The 14,101-nt window shown below is 37.2% G+C and overlaps 1 long non-coding RNA gene across 1 annotated transcript; it reads left to right on the top strand.

The window, feature by feature from the left end:
- The first annotated feature begins 11,175 nt into the window (after positions 1-11,175).
- On the top strand, positions 11,176-13,643 carry LOC104110420 (uncharacterized). The gene is made up of 3 exons (XR_011411132.1): positions 11,176-12,064; positions 12,383-12,437; positions 13,078-13,643. It is a non-coding gene; the product is annotated as an uncharacterized lncRNA (long non-coding RNA).
- Positions 13,644-14,101: the final 458 nt, after the last annotated feature.

The raw sequence follows: 14,101 nt of genomic DNA, 5'->3' as shown, positions 1-14,101 counted from the left end.
ATAGCTTCCCTTAACCCTTCTGAACATTACCCAAGTCTGATCACTCTTGGTCTTCTTTCTTTAGTTCGACGAGAATGTCATTGGAAACCAGTTTTTTCAATTTTAATTACTGGTGCCAACCAGATAATCACTTCTACCATGTTGTCTTCTCTTTCATTTACACCTACCCTTTCACTTTAGGGTTTAAACCTCCCATTAACCCAATGATCATCGAGTTCTGACGTTATGTTAATATTTGCCTTGGCCAAATTGGTCTGATTGTGTAGAGGGCAGTAGCATGCCTTTTGCTATTTGTCGGATTTAGTCTCAAATCCTTTTTCATTCAGCCACATACTTCATCTTTACTCTCCTAAGCTATTTCGTGATGGTGTTTTTTCTCTCGTGGATAGAAGTAAAAGGGTTTTAGTTAGCTCCAAGGATAACTGTGACCGTTGCTGGTACACCCATTTTTTTGCTGCCCCCACTAGTGGATTAGTGGGTGAAGAAAATATGCCTTTTTAAAAAAAATAGAACTTTGCACGTAAGTTTTCCCATCCTTCTTTCTTTGATACCTTGAGCTCCTTTATATAATCGGATATTCAGTTTTTCAATAACCATGGAAGTCTTCGTAGAAATTCCTAACTTTCGTGCTTGGCTAGAAAAAATGTTGAGTGTTGCTCCCATGGACAAAAGATCTTGGAAATTGCTTTCACAGAAATTTGGTTGGAAAGTGAAGACTCACGGTACTCTTTATTCTCGCAGTTTCTTTCCTCATTTACTCGTTCATATATCACTTTTTCATCACCCTTTTTTAATTGGGGTTTGCTATTCGTGTAATCAGTTCTGCATTTGTTCCCTCAACTAGGCTTTCTGTGCTAATATTGAAGGTGTAATCCCCTATTCTTGCTTGGGTAGTGGAATCATTGCTTCGGGAATCCCGCTCCTTTTTTAACATGGATGAAGAACTCGCATCTTTTTTTCTTGATCTTGAATCAAATCGTGCATTTCCCTATTTATATCGAGAATCTCGCCCCGCAAGTCCCATGTATGGATCGTACATGTTTTTACCGGACCTACTTTCTGATTCTGAACGTCTCTACCCTGGTCTATCCGCATCTTCGTACTGTATCTATTCTACACGTCGTTCCAAGTTGTTGCAGAAAATTCTCGCAAACTTTCTTTCAACCTCCTCATGGCTTCAGAACGTTTCTCGTTCAAGTTTCTCGTGAATTCCATAGCCGCTCATATCTTAGGTACCTGAGGCAACATCATACTCTCCCTCTAGAATCTATCTACGAATTCCCTGAGCAATTATGTACACCCTTGTTTAACCTTAAAGATGTCTTCCATCATTTTTTCAAATTTTTGAGCTCCCGAATGTTTTTTTATAAATGAATCTGTAAGCTCAGCAAAAGAATCAATAGAATTTTCTGGTAAAAGCGAATGCCACGTTAATGCTCATTTTATGAGTGTTTCGCCAAAAAATTAACCAAAACCGATTCGATTTCCTGCTTAGTTAAATCATTGCCTTTCACGCCAGTAATGAATATAGTTACGTGATCTCGAGGGTCAGTTGTTCCATCATATTTGGGAATATCATGCATTTTTAACTTTTTGAGAATTGGTAAAGGTGTTGCACTTGGGTTCCAGTGTTGTTGTGAATACTTGACAATATCTACACCCTTGATCACGGGAGGCACGCCAGTTATTTGCTCTATACGAACGCTTTGCTCCTTCAACTATTTCTGCAAAGTTAGCACTAAACTTTGTAAATTAGAATTATTTGGTATACCTTACCCTCCACCACGAGATTCATTAGGAATTTCTCCACTTCCAGTATTATCAAGCCCTGAACGCAGGTTCTCCAAAGTTGTTGTATTAACTGGTGGAGGAATTTGCGCCGCATTGGGTAATCCTATGACAAAAGACTATAGTGCACTATTTACGTGTTCTGCAATCAATTGCTTTAGAGCATCTTGCTCCACAGTTTGGTCGTCTCCCTGCTGATCATTAGCGTGCGAAGCAGACCTTTCAGGTGAACTTCCACGGGATTGCTGAGGGGATCCCATAGATGTGTAGTGTGGTGGAGTTCCACCTTGTTGGTTCTGCTGGTTGTTCTCGTTAACGGTTGATATATTTGGTTGTTAAAAAATGGAATTTGGAAAGTAAACAGATTATCAGATTCCTGGTAATAGAACTAATTTGTTTAACCCAAAAAATAGATTTCTCGATATAAGTCAATATCTGGAAGAACTCTGGATACTGATTACCAAGATTTACTTCACTTTCTCAATAATTTGAAGAATAAATCAAGGAATGGAAATAATTTACAAAGAAAATATGAAATAGATTGGTAATCACTCCCAAAATTACGGTTTTGAACTCTCGGAATAAAGTAAAGAATGATTGCATAAATTTCAATAATTATCTCCTGCCATTACAAATGAGATTTCAGTCCTTATATAGGAGCATACAATTATAACGGATCCCTTACTTAATTCGGACTTACTAATGGTATTAATTACCTTTGATTGCCCATTACCATATTTAGGCACTGCAAGGATATTTACAATATTTTAGAAAAAAACCAAGACCAGATGTTTAGAATCAAACAAGTATCAACAGTCTGCTTTCCTGCTTCTGCTGGGTAATCATTCGGCGGGTAATATCCACAGAACAAAAGAAAATTAGAGATTTCGAGTGTTGATCAGGCAACACTTGGATTTGAACTGGGGGAAAAAGGATTTGCAGTCCTCTGCCTTACCACTCATCCATGTCGCCAAAATTCTATAAATACAAAATAAATGAAAACTTTCCTGGATTACTAAACTGTTTTTATTCTACTTGCACCTACAATTGTAACGGATATATTTATGGCTAATGATTTCTTGTAACCGTACTGATTCCCCTTACTTGTTTATGATAGGTTCGTGTATCTTCCCTTATTTATGGACTTTTCCGCATTATTTAACTCATCTAATTAAGAACGACACTTGTCATTATATCAATGGTCCACGTGCTATGCCATGTCACCTCGTTGATAGTCCACGTGCCATGCCTTTTTCCCACTAATACAAAGGGCTTGTTGGAGTAGAGATTGCATGTTTTGAGGTAAGTAACATTTCTAAACTTGAGAGCTGAGAGTATGAACTCCTGAATTACGTGCTATGTGGTTGGTGTTAAGGTGATGCACAAGCAAGGTGATGGGCGTGTGGGCGTGCACCATAGAAATTGTGACTTTGTCGATTCGGTGGAACCGTGCAGTCATATAATCTTGTTATTATCACATATTCTCTATGTGTTAGAGAAATTGAGTTGTGATTCATGTTAGAAATCATGCTTAGGCTATATGCTAGTACTGTTGGGACCCACATAGGTCATGTTGTTGTTGAATTACTTGCTTAATTTTCAATTATATATTTAGTCACATCTATCATTTGCATATCGCATCTTAGTTTTTGTTGCCATTTATTGATACATCATATCATTATTGCTTGGGCTGATTGTCATGATATTTGTGAGCCCGAGAGACAGGAGAGATTGATGACTGAGTGAGGCCGAGGGCATGATTGTGAGTGATGATTATGGGATCGAACTGCGCACCGCAATAGCCTTTATTGATTCATGCCATGGCTGGCTTATTCTAGCACTTGGGCAAGATCCAGCAGTGAGCGCAGGAACCCATTGAGTCTGAGTGCCAAGTGCGAGTGTCGAGTGCAGAGCGATTGGGAGGACTAAGTGACTATGAAGACTGAGTGAATGTGAGGATTGAGTGACTGGGAGGACTGAGTGAATTGATACTCTGAGAGTATGCATATGATTTTATCAATGTGTTGCATTACAGTTGACATGCATAATTGACATGTAGATATAGTGATGTATCATTCCTCATTTCAGTCACACCTAGCATATTTTACTCGTATTGAACTTAAACTGATAAACTTGAAAGCATGTCTACATTTCTTTAATGTTAAATTATGTATTTGGATTGCACCTGTTGAGCTCGTCACTGCTTTGAGCACAAGGTTAGTCTTGTTACTTATTGAGTACATTGGGTTGGTTATACTCATACTACACTCTGCATGTAGTGTATAAATCTAGCTACTTCCGGGTGCGGCGTCTCCTAGCCTTGGATCTTTTATCTGTTGGAGACTATCGAGGTAGATGCCTTGGCGTCCGCAGACCTTGACTCTCCTTATTTTTCACTTATTTGTATTTTTCTATCTTTCTAGACAGTGTTTTAGCAGTCAGACTATGTTGTCATTTAGATGCTCATGTACTCAGTGACACCTGAATTTTGGGGGATTATGTATTGAGTCGCGGTATTTTCTTATCAGTTATTTATGAGATTTTGCTCTCAAGCTTATCTTCTTATCTTTTCAAATTTAAAGATGCGTCATTTTATTGTGATTGTCGACTTGCCTAGAATTATGATAGGTGCCATCACGACATGTGAGATTTGGATCGTGACAAGTAGTGAAGAGGTTCAAGTCATATGATACTCACTAGACATAAATAACTTGTACATTGAATATATCAAAGAAAACCTAATAACGGAAATATAATTAAAATCATCAATAACAATCTATTTAGAACATATAATATCCTCTCAGTGTAGTAAAACTAGTCTTTTACTACAAAATATCAAATAGAGGCGAGGCATGTGATATCATGCCAAATACGGCTATTAACTCAAATAAGTACAAAATGGGAACTTTCATAAACAACTATGTAGTAAAAATGTCAACCTCGTCTGAACACTGTCATAACAACAACATGAAATGACACCCCGAAATATCATAAAAATATCATCAACAATGCCACATTTATTTTGCCGCATATGCACATGACAATGATATGCCTCCCTTATTTCGTCACATGCGCATATAGCCACCCTTATTTCACCACGTGGCCAATTCGAGCTAACGCCGCCCTTATTTCGCCTCACATGCACAACAATAGATACAATTTCATGGCAAAAACCTCGTGCTGACACCCCCAATCAAACTACTCAAAATGCCCACAAGTGCCATAATACCACAACAATGATACCAAAGTTCCATAATATCACAAACTTTGATACCAAAGTTTCATCAAGATATAAGTTCACAACTTGAAATAATAGTGCACAAGAACATAACAATAATCATAAAAGTGGAGGGGTGTTCAACAAATAAAGCATGAATAAGGCTAAGTCAATGTGACGATCAAGATTAAATAGTCATACAATGTTCTCCACATGTTTCATAATAAGTTTATTATCACATTAAGGCATATTAATAGTCTACAGTCCATTCCGGTCAAAACCACACATAGAACCCGTATACACGCTCATCACCTCATGTACATGTCACTTTCACATCATAGAAATCAACAAATCAGGGCTAACATCTAAGAGGTATTTCCCCACACAAGGTTACGCGGGATACTTACCACAATTAAGTCAAATCAATACTTCAAAAAGTCTTTCCTCTATGAACCAACCTCTGAACGGCTCGAATCTAGAAAATAACTTAATAATATTAATAGAAGCTATAGGAAACAACCCTAAACAATAAAGCTTCGATCCTGAACAAAAATTAAAAAGTCAACTCAAAAGTCAACTCTGGGCTCGCATCCTGAACCTGTACAAACTCATAATTCCGAACACCCACTCTAATACGGGTCCAAATATATGTTTTTCATCAAATTCCAACCTCAAATCAACCTTCAAATCGTCAAATCTCACTCTCCAAATCCATAGTCAAAATCCCCAAATTCACCTTTAATTCATATACATTAGGTATAAAAATCCATGGGTAATCAATATCTAACATCAAAATTAGGTAAACTTCACTTACCTATTCAATTGTAGTGAAAACTCTCTCAAACATCACCTCCAATCAAGCTCCACAACTCCAAATAACAAAAAATGACCAACCCCTCGAAATCATATAGCCTGCCTAGTGAATCCGCATCTCCAGTCACTTAACAACATTTGTGGTGCCGCTTATGCGGTCAAATCATTGCATTTGTGATTCCCTATGAACACACAGCCTTCCGCTTCAACAGCCTCACCCTCATACCTGTGGACCCACTTCTACGGTCCACTATCGCAAGTGTGGTCTCGCTTCTGCGCAAGCCTTCTGCATCTGCGAAAACTCCTGGTCTTAACCTACACCGCATCTATGGTCAAATGTCTGCACTTGCAGACTCGCACCTGCGTCCATTCCTTCACATGTGCGAAAGCACTAGTAATCAGAAACCTTCAAATGTGCAACTAAATCACAAAATGGTCTGAAAACAATCTAAAACACACCTAGGGCCCACGAAACCCCATCCAATCACACAAACCAATCCCAAAATATAATATGAACCTACTCGAGATCTCAAATCACAAAAAACAACATCAAAACTACGAATCGCATCCCACTTTAAGCCTAAACTAACTCGGAATGACCTCAAATTTGTATATAAGTCTCAAATGACACAATGAACCTATTTCAACTCCTGAAACTAATATACGAACTCGATAACAACAAAGTCAACTCTTTATTAAACATATCAACCTTCCAACCTTCGTTAATTCAAGTCAAAATAACCGAGAAACCTCGAAAATCGAACATAAACCTAAGTCAAAAATTACCATATGAATCTATTGAAACTATCAAAATACCATTCCGAAGTCGCCTACGTAAAATTCAAACTTTGTTCAACTCTTACAACTTAAGCCTTCAACCAAGGGACTAAGTGCCCCAAATCAATCCAAAACTTCCCTGAAACCAAACCAACCACCTGACAAGTCACATAACCAACCACATATACATACATGAAAAACATTAAATAAAGAAAATGGGATGAAAATACTCAAAATAATCGACCGAGTCATTACAATATTAGATGTTATTCACAATAATCCTGGTATATTGTGTAGTATACCATAATTACCATTGAATTATGACATACTGTGGTTACTGATATGTTAAATGGTATTCATAATATTCTTGGTATATTCTATGAGGGAATACCACTAACTATGGTATACTCTAATATGAATACCAGTAACCATGGTATTGTCTATATATTATACCAACTCTAATTGAAATACCAATAACCACGGTATACTCTTGAGTATACCAAGAATACTATTATACCAACATTATGGGGAATACCACTAAATATGATATACTCTATAGTATACTAACACTGTTGAGAATACAAGTAATCATTATATACTTTATAGTATACCAAGACCCCTGAAAATACCAATAAACATGGTATACTATAGAGTATACCAAGACCACTGGTAATACCAGTAATCGTAGTATACCAAGATCCATATGAATAACAATAATTGTGGTATTCTATAGAGTTTACCAAGAAAAATGGCATACAACCAGTATGGGGAGTACCACTAATGATGGTATACTCTATAGTATACCAAGACTATTTGGAATAATGGTATTCTCTATAATAAACACTATAAGAAAGTATAGAATTCGCAACAACGTTTTATCAACAACAATAATATTGTTTCTAAATATCAATAAATGGCAACAACTTTATTTAGTTGTTGTTACACCATAGAACTTTTACCCACAAACAAATTCTTGTTGGCTAACGTTTTAATTTTGTTGCCATAACCTTTTGAGTAATATAACGATTTGAAAATATAAATAAATTATCAATGTTGCCAAAAGTATTTTTTTGTTGGTAAAATACTTATTTTTCTCAACAATTTGTTTGAGTTGTGGCCTAAAAATATATAGTTCTTTCTCAATTTTCAGCTAAAACAAACGCGGTAAACTTCCCTCCTTTTTTTTCGCTGAATCCCTCCCCCTTTTTATATTCATGTTGGCTCTCAACTTCCCCAATTCGTTCAACCCTTTGACTCATGCTTTGAGTTACGGGGTTCAAATAAGCGACAATATTTTCTTCTAGTGTTGCGGCTATGGCTTGAAATTGTAAGCTCTTTCATCTCTAGTTTCAGTTGTTTCTAGTTTAGGGTTTCAATTCCTTGAATGCTTCGATTTAGTTTTGAGCTAGGAGGTCGTACCCAGGGTTGACACTTTCTCAAAGAAAAAATTAGGGTATCAAATAAACTATTTTCTTGCAGTATAATAAAGATAGTGTGGTTTATCCCCACCAGGACTTATAGCTCCATTCCAGTTCTAATCAATGGTCTCATATCTTATTCGGTTGGTATTTCTATTTACTTTTTTAAAAAGAATATCATGTTCCTTTCCATTGATTGATAGATTCACAAGCATATCATGGGTATATTTATTTTTGGTATATTTGTGCTTTTTGCAAGTGGGATATATGTAGATTTTGGCATCTGCTTTGGCTATATTTTTGGTATATTTGTGCTTAAGCTAGTTTGTTTTGCATCTATGTTTAAAAATTGGCTTAATGCATTTAAATTGTATTGATTCTATGCTCATTATGGATGGGAGCTCAGAATAGAAATAGTTACACTTAGTAATCTAAGTGTTACTATCAACTACTCATCTTGAAGAAGATGTCATATATGTATCTCTGGTTTCAATGGACATTATATTTCGGTTCCAAGGGATTGAATGTTTTGCGAGATTAGCTGTTATCTGTTCTCTTAGAAAATTCGGTGAAATTTTATAATTACTATGATGTCAACTAGGAGATTAAGAGGATTAATTGCCTTGTTAGAATTAAAACTCTAGTGACATTTCTGTTCCTTAATTTTATTGATAAATCTTAGTGTCTTGAACTGTAATGATGTGACCAGTCATTTTGAGAATTAGCTTCACGTTCGGTGGCTTAAGGTTTCGAGTAACTTCATAATGTGTATTATGACTTGCATGTTTGGTGTTTGGATTATTCGGGATCGATTTGGAAGAAGAATTCTTGTTTTAGAAGCTTAAGTGGCCAGAATTGACAAGAGTTTGACATTAGTATAGACGACTCCGGAATAGTATTTTGATGATTCCAATAGCTTCGTATGGTAATTTTGGACTTACACGTATGTCCGAATTTAGATTTGGAAGTTCATAGGTTGATTTGATACATTTTGGCGAAAGTTGGAAAGATGAAGTTTGAAAAGTGAGAAGTTTGATCGGGAGTTGACTTTATTGATTTTGGGTCCTGATTATGATTTTGGGAGTTGGTACGACTTCATTATATTATTTGAGACTTGCATGAAAAATTGGACATTATTCTGGGTTGATTTGATATGATTCGGCGTGAGTTGTAGAAGTTGAAAGTTCATTAAGTTCGATTTGAGGTGCGATTCGTAGTTTTAATATTGTATGATAAGATTTGAGGCCTCGCGTAGGTCAGCGTTATGTTATGAGACTTGTTGGTATGTTCGGACGGGGGCCCGTGTGTTTTTCGAACGGGTTGCCGATCATTTGGATCATGTTGGGTGAAGCTGGTTTGGGCAGGGATTTGGTGTGGTCGCACCTGCAGACCACTGGGTGTAGGTGCGGATGACAAGGCGCAAAAACGAGATGATGTGGAGTTGAGGTTTTGCTCATCTGCGATGTCATTCCCACAGATGTGGCTATGAAGGTGCGAGTGTGTAGGTACAACTGCGGTTGTGAGCTGGGTTGGAAGTCTCCGCAGATGCGGAGTGTTTGTCGCAAAAGTGGTTGTACTGGTGCACTTCGTTATGTTATGAAACTTGTTGCTATGTTCGGACAGGTCCCCAGGTGTGTTTCGGACGGGTTGCCGATCATTTAGATAATGTTGGGTGAAGTTGGTTTGGGCAGGGATTTGGTGTGGTCGCACCTGCAGACCACTAGGTGCAGGTACAGACGAGAAGGTGCAAAAGCTTGATGATGTGGAGTTGAGGTTTTGTGCATCTGCTATGTCATTCCCACAGATGCGGCTATGAAAGTGCGAGTGTGTAGGTGCAGGTGTTATTGTGAGCTGGGTTGGAAGTCTCTGCAGATGCAGAGTGAGTAGGTGCAAGTGCGGTCATCTGGGATTTTAGTTGTTTGCATAGCTACAATGAATATTCCGCTGATGTGGCTTCGCATATGAGAATGTGAGTCTGCAAAAGCGGAAGTTCTGGGTAAAACATGTTATAAATCGAAGGTTTGATAGTTTTATTACTTTTTGATTTAGAGAGCTCGAATTTGGGTGATTTAGGAGGGGATTTTCACGTGTTGGATTGGGGTAAATGTTCTTGACCCGAATTTGATTATATTTCATGATTTCATCTTTGTTTTTATCATTAAATTAGTGGTTAGAATTGGAGAAAATGAGAACTTTTGTAAATCAGAAATGTAAAATGAGGATTTGAAGATCGATTTGATGTAGGAATTGGATAATTTTGGTAAGGCTGGACTCGAATCGGAATGGGTGTTCGTATTTTGTAAGTTTTGTCGAGTTCTGAGATGCGAGCCCGGAGTTGACTTTTTAGATTTCATCAAAGATCGAAACTTTATTATCCGGAATTATTTCCAATGATTTTTATTCATGATATTAAGTTATTTTGGCTACTTTTGAGCCATCCAGAGGTTGTTTCACATGAGAAGTTCATTTTAGAGTATTGATTTGGCTTCGTTGATGTAAGTATCTTGCCTAACTTTCTGTGGGGGAACTACTCCTTATTATTTAAGTAGGTTGTGCTATTTTTGTCGTGTGAAAGCTGGGTACGTGAGGTGACGTGTGTGTACTCGAGCTTATAAGTAAGAATTGACCGGTTTAGACTCTTAGGCTTCCTTCATATGTTTATTTGAAATTGTTAGCATGCGTTATAGATTTTATTTGTTATGTTTACTCCCACATGCTTTATTTGAAGTTGTTGCTACATGTCACATCCTTTACTTGTCAATTTTACTCTTGTATTCTTTATTTGAGTTGTTACCTTATCATTATGTGACTTCTTTTATTGTCGAGTTATTCTTAATTAAAATTGTTGTTACATGATACCCTTTGTTGCCGGGTTATTCTCATGCATTAGACGTAGTTGTTAGTTTGTGTCATCTCCTTCATTGTTTGCCTATTTTATGCACAAGAATCCGAAGTTTACCATTTCATAGAGATACCTTCATTATCGAGTTTATCCTTAAGAATTAATTGAAGTTGGAGTTATTGAAAGATATTAATCTATTTTAATTGAAGTTTTTCTTAAACGGGGTGTTGTTCATTGTTGAGTTACTCTCCCATTTATTTTGTTGTTATTGAAAATCTAAATACACTATATTTGAGTCGTGGGCTAATTGTTGTAGAAATATTGATATTGTTGGTTTTTTCGAAAGGTTGTGGCCTTTAGGCACTTATGGTGCGAGTTGATATGTCATGTTGTTATGATGTTAGCACTTGTGAATTATTGTGTGGATTGGTTGTTGTTATGCGGAGCATAAGAGTGGCATCTCATTGTTGTTGTTATGCGGGTCATAATAGTGGCATGTCACTGTTGTTGATTATGCGTAGTGATATGGGTGGCTATTGGGTTATTGTCCGGGCAGAGAGATAAGGGTGGATATTGTATTATTGTGCGGGTGGAGTAATAATGGTGACTATTATATGGAGTGATACATGTGACTAATGATATTGTCATGACGGAGTGATATAGGTGGCTAACAGAGTGATACGGGTGGCTGATGATATTTCCATGGCAAGGTGATACGAGTGGCTATCAGAAAGATAGGGGTGGCAATGGCAGGGATGATGTGTGATGACCTGAAGGCATTATATTGACGATATTTATGTGATGGTGTGATACCCCTTTGTCTATGTCATACACCATACTTGACTTGTTGTGTTGCTTTAAATGAGCTACTCAATGTCTTTGATATTAATTGTTGACTTGGGATGTAATAGTACACTCGCACAAACATACATTGTAGCATGCCACTTATAATAGTTCAGGAGTATAAAACTTAAGATTTATCGATCGTGCCCATGTATTCTTGTATTATCTACTTTCATGTTGATATTTAGCATGTGACCATGTCGGGCGAATTGTGATAGTGAGCATGTGGTCATGCCGGGCGGACTGAGATATTGGCACGTGAGTTATCTATGCAGTTATGATTAGAGATGTGGGAACAAGGTGTCATGAGCCTATAATTCGTGGGTTGGGACTCGTCACTTGTGATTATGAGAGGAGGTATCTCAGGTAAATTTCGTTGCGAAGCTTGTGTTATAGTAGCTTAATTAATTGGTTGTCATTCGTTTTCCTTATTTGGTTTCAATGGTACATTCACGGTGTTCTTATTACTTTACTGTTTATATCACCTGTTGATTCTTGTTTTCATTTACGGGTTCCTGATTTTCATTATTAGCTCTATAATTCTATATTGTACAGGATATTTTGACTAGTAGGTGTCTTGACTTGTACCTCGTCACTACTCCATATAGGTTAGTCTTGATACTTAATGGGTACCGACCATGTTGTACTCATACTACACTTCTATACATTTTTGTGTCGATCCAGGTATTGGAGATATTGAATTCAAGCAGGATTAGCTTATTGATCGCGAGGAATCAAGGTAAAGCTACTTGGTCTTCGCAGTCCCTTGGAGTCCTTTTCTTTCACTGTACTGTCAGCTTGTTATTTGAACAGTATTGTATTTCGATCTTTGAGATCTTTCCATGTATTCGGCTAGAATTCGTGACTTTGTATTACCTAGTCTTGTGAAGTTATTATGATTATTTCCGCATAGGCTCATTTCGGTTTTGTTTCAGTATTCATGTTAAACACTATTCCAAATTATCATTGTTAAACTGGCTTAATTGTTGTAAGTAATTGCCTTACCTAGTCTTGGAGACTAGGTTCCATAACGACGCCTATGGTGGGACTTTGGGTCGTGACAAGTTGGTATCAGAGCTCTAGGTTCATAGGTTCCATGAGTCACGAGCAAATTTAGTAGAGTCTTGCAAATCAGTACAGAGACTTCTGTACTTATCTTCGAGAGGTTATAGAAAAATTAGGAAAATTCCACTTCTTTCATTCCTGTCGTGCGGATTTATTGATTTCGAAGGCGAGACTTTGTATGTCTATTCTCTCACAGATGGTGAGGACATGATAAGTGTGGATTTTGATCACTTATTAGTACCTTTTGACTTTTGTTTTAGTCCGAAAGTAATGATTTGTGTTCCCCAAAACTAATTAAAATGTGCAAATTGCAGGAATGTTAGAAATTTGGGCTCTTATGAAGAAATCCGACTCAAAAAGGAGTTCTCCGACTCACAATGCAAGAAGGGGCACAGCATATAAGAAGTGTGGTCTGCAGATATATTTCTGCAGCCGTAGAAGCAAGTGTAGACCGCAGAATTATCTTTACAGCCACATAATTGATGAAGAGGCCCTGAAGTACTTGAAGCATAAGTACATGCTGCATAAGAATTATGCGACCGTAGAACACGGTCCGCACTTACAAGAATTCAAAAGTTCAAAGAGTGTGCAAATGACCAAGACTGAAGTCTTGCCCGAAGTGCGGACCACACAAGAATTGTGCGGCCGCAGAAGCCGAATTACAATCGCAAAACAAATTGTGCGGCTGCAGAATTCAATTCCTTGCAGATTCAAGAAATGTGCATACCGCACATGGAATTGTGCAGCCGCGGAACCTCCCGAGGGGCATTTTTGTCAGCAATTTTGAGCCATTATAAATATATGGGAATCACATTCTTAGGTCAAGTTTTAAAGTTCTAGTAGTTGTAGCCGTTGTAGTTTTCCTTTTTTGGAAATTTGTGACCATTTTGGGATTAAAACATTATAGTTTATCATTTTAATTTTATATTATGGGTTTAATTAGTATTTCTTCTTTATTTTCTTCATTTTCTACCATGAGTAGCTAGACTTTGACTAGGATTGTGACCCAACCCTAGTGTGTAAACCTTATGAGTATTTAATTCATTGATTGTTTATAATTGGGTGGTTTTTATTTAGCCTTGTCTATGCTTTAATTATAGAATTAATGGTTACAAATATTTATTCATGCCTTTTTGACTTGGTCTTTACTTGAGAAAGAGGGACCTAGTCTAAGAAAACTTGGCTAATAAGAAACTGGTCTAGTTAAGGATTTGATTAGCCTAACTAAAGAGTTTGAACTAGAGATAGGGAAAATCCTACTAGAGCTCATATCAACTATTTAGCTTCATGCCCATTTGGGATTGAGAAAGCCAAATTAGGTAAAATCACTCTATGACC

Source organism: Nicotiana tomentosiformis, chromosome 9 (assembly GCF_000390325.3).
Source record: "Nicotiana tomentosiformis chromosome 9, ASM39032v3, whole genome shotgun sequence".
Lineage (NCBI taxonomy): Eukaryota > Viridiplantae > Streptophyta > Magnoliopsida > Solanales > Solanaceae > Nicotiana > Nicotiana tomentosiformis.
The sequence above is the reverse complement of the archived record's forward strand: the minus strand, read 5'-3'. Positions and strand labels throughout refer to the sequence as shown.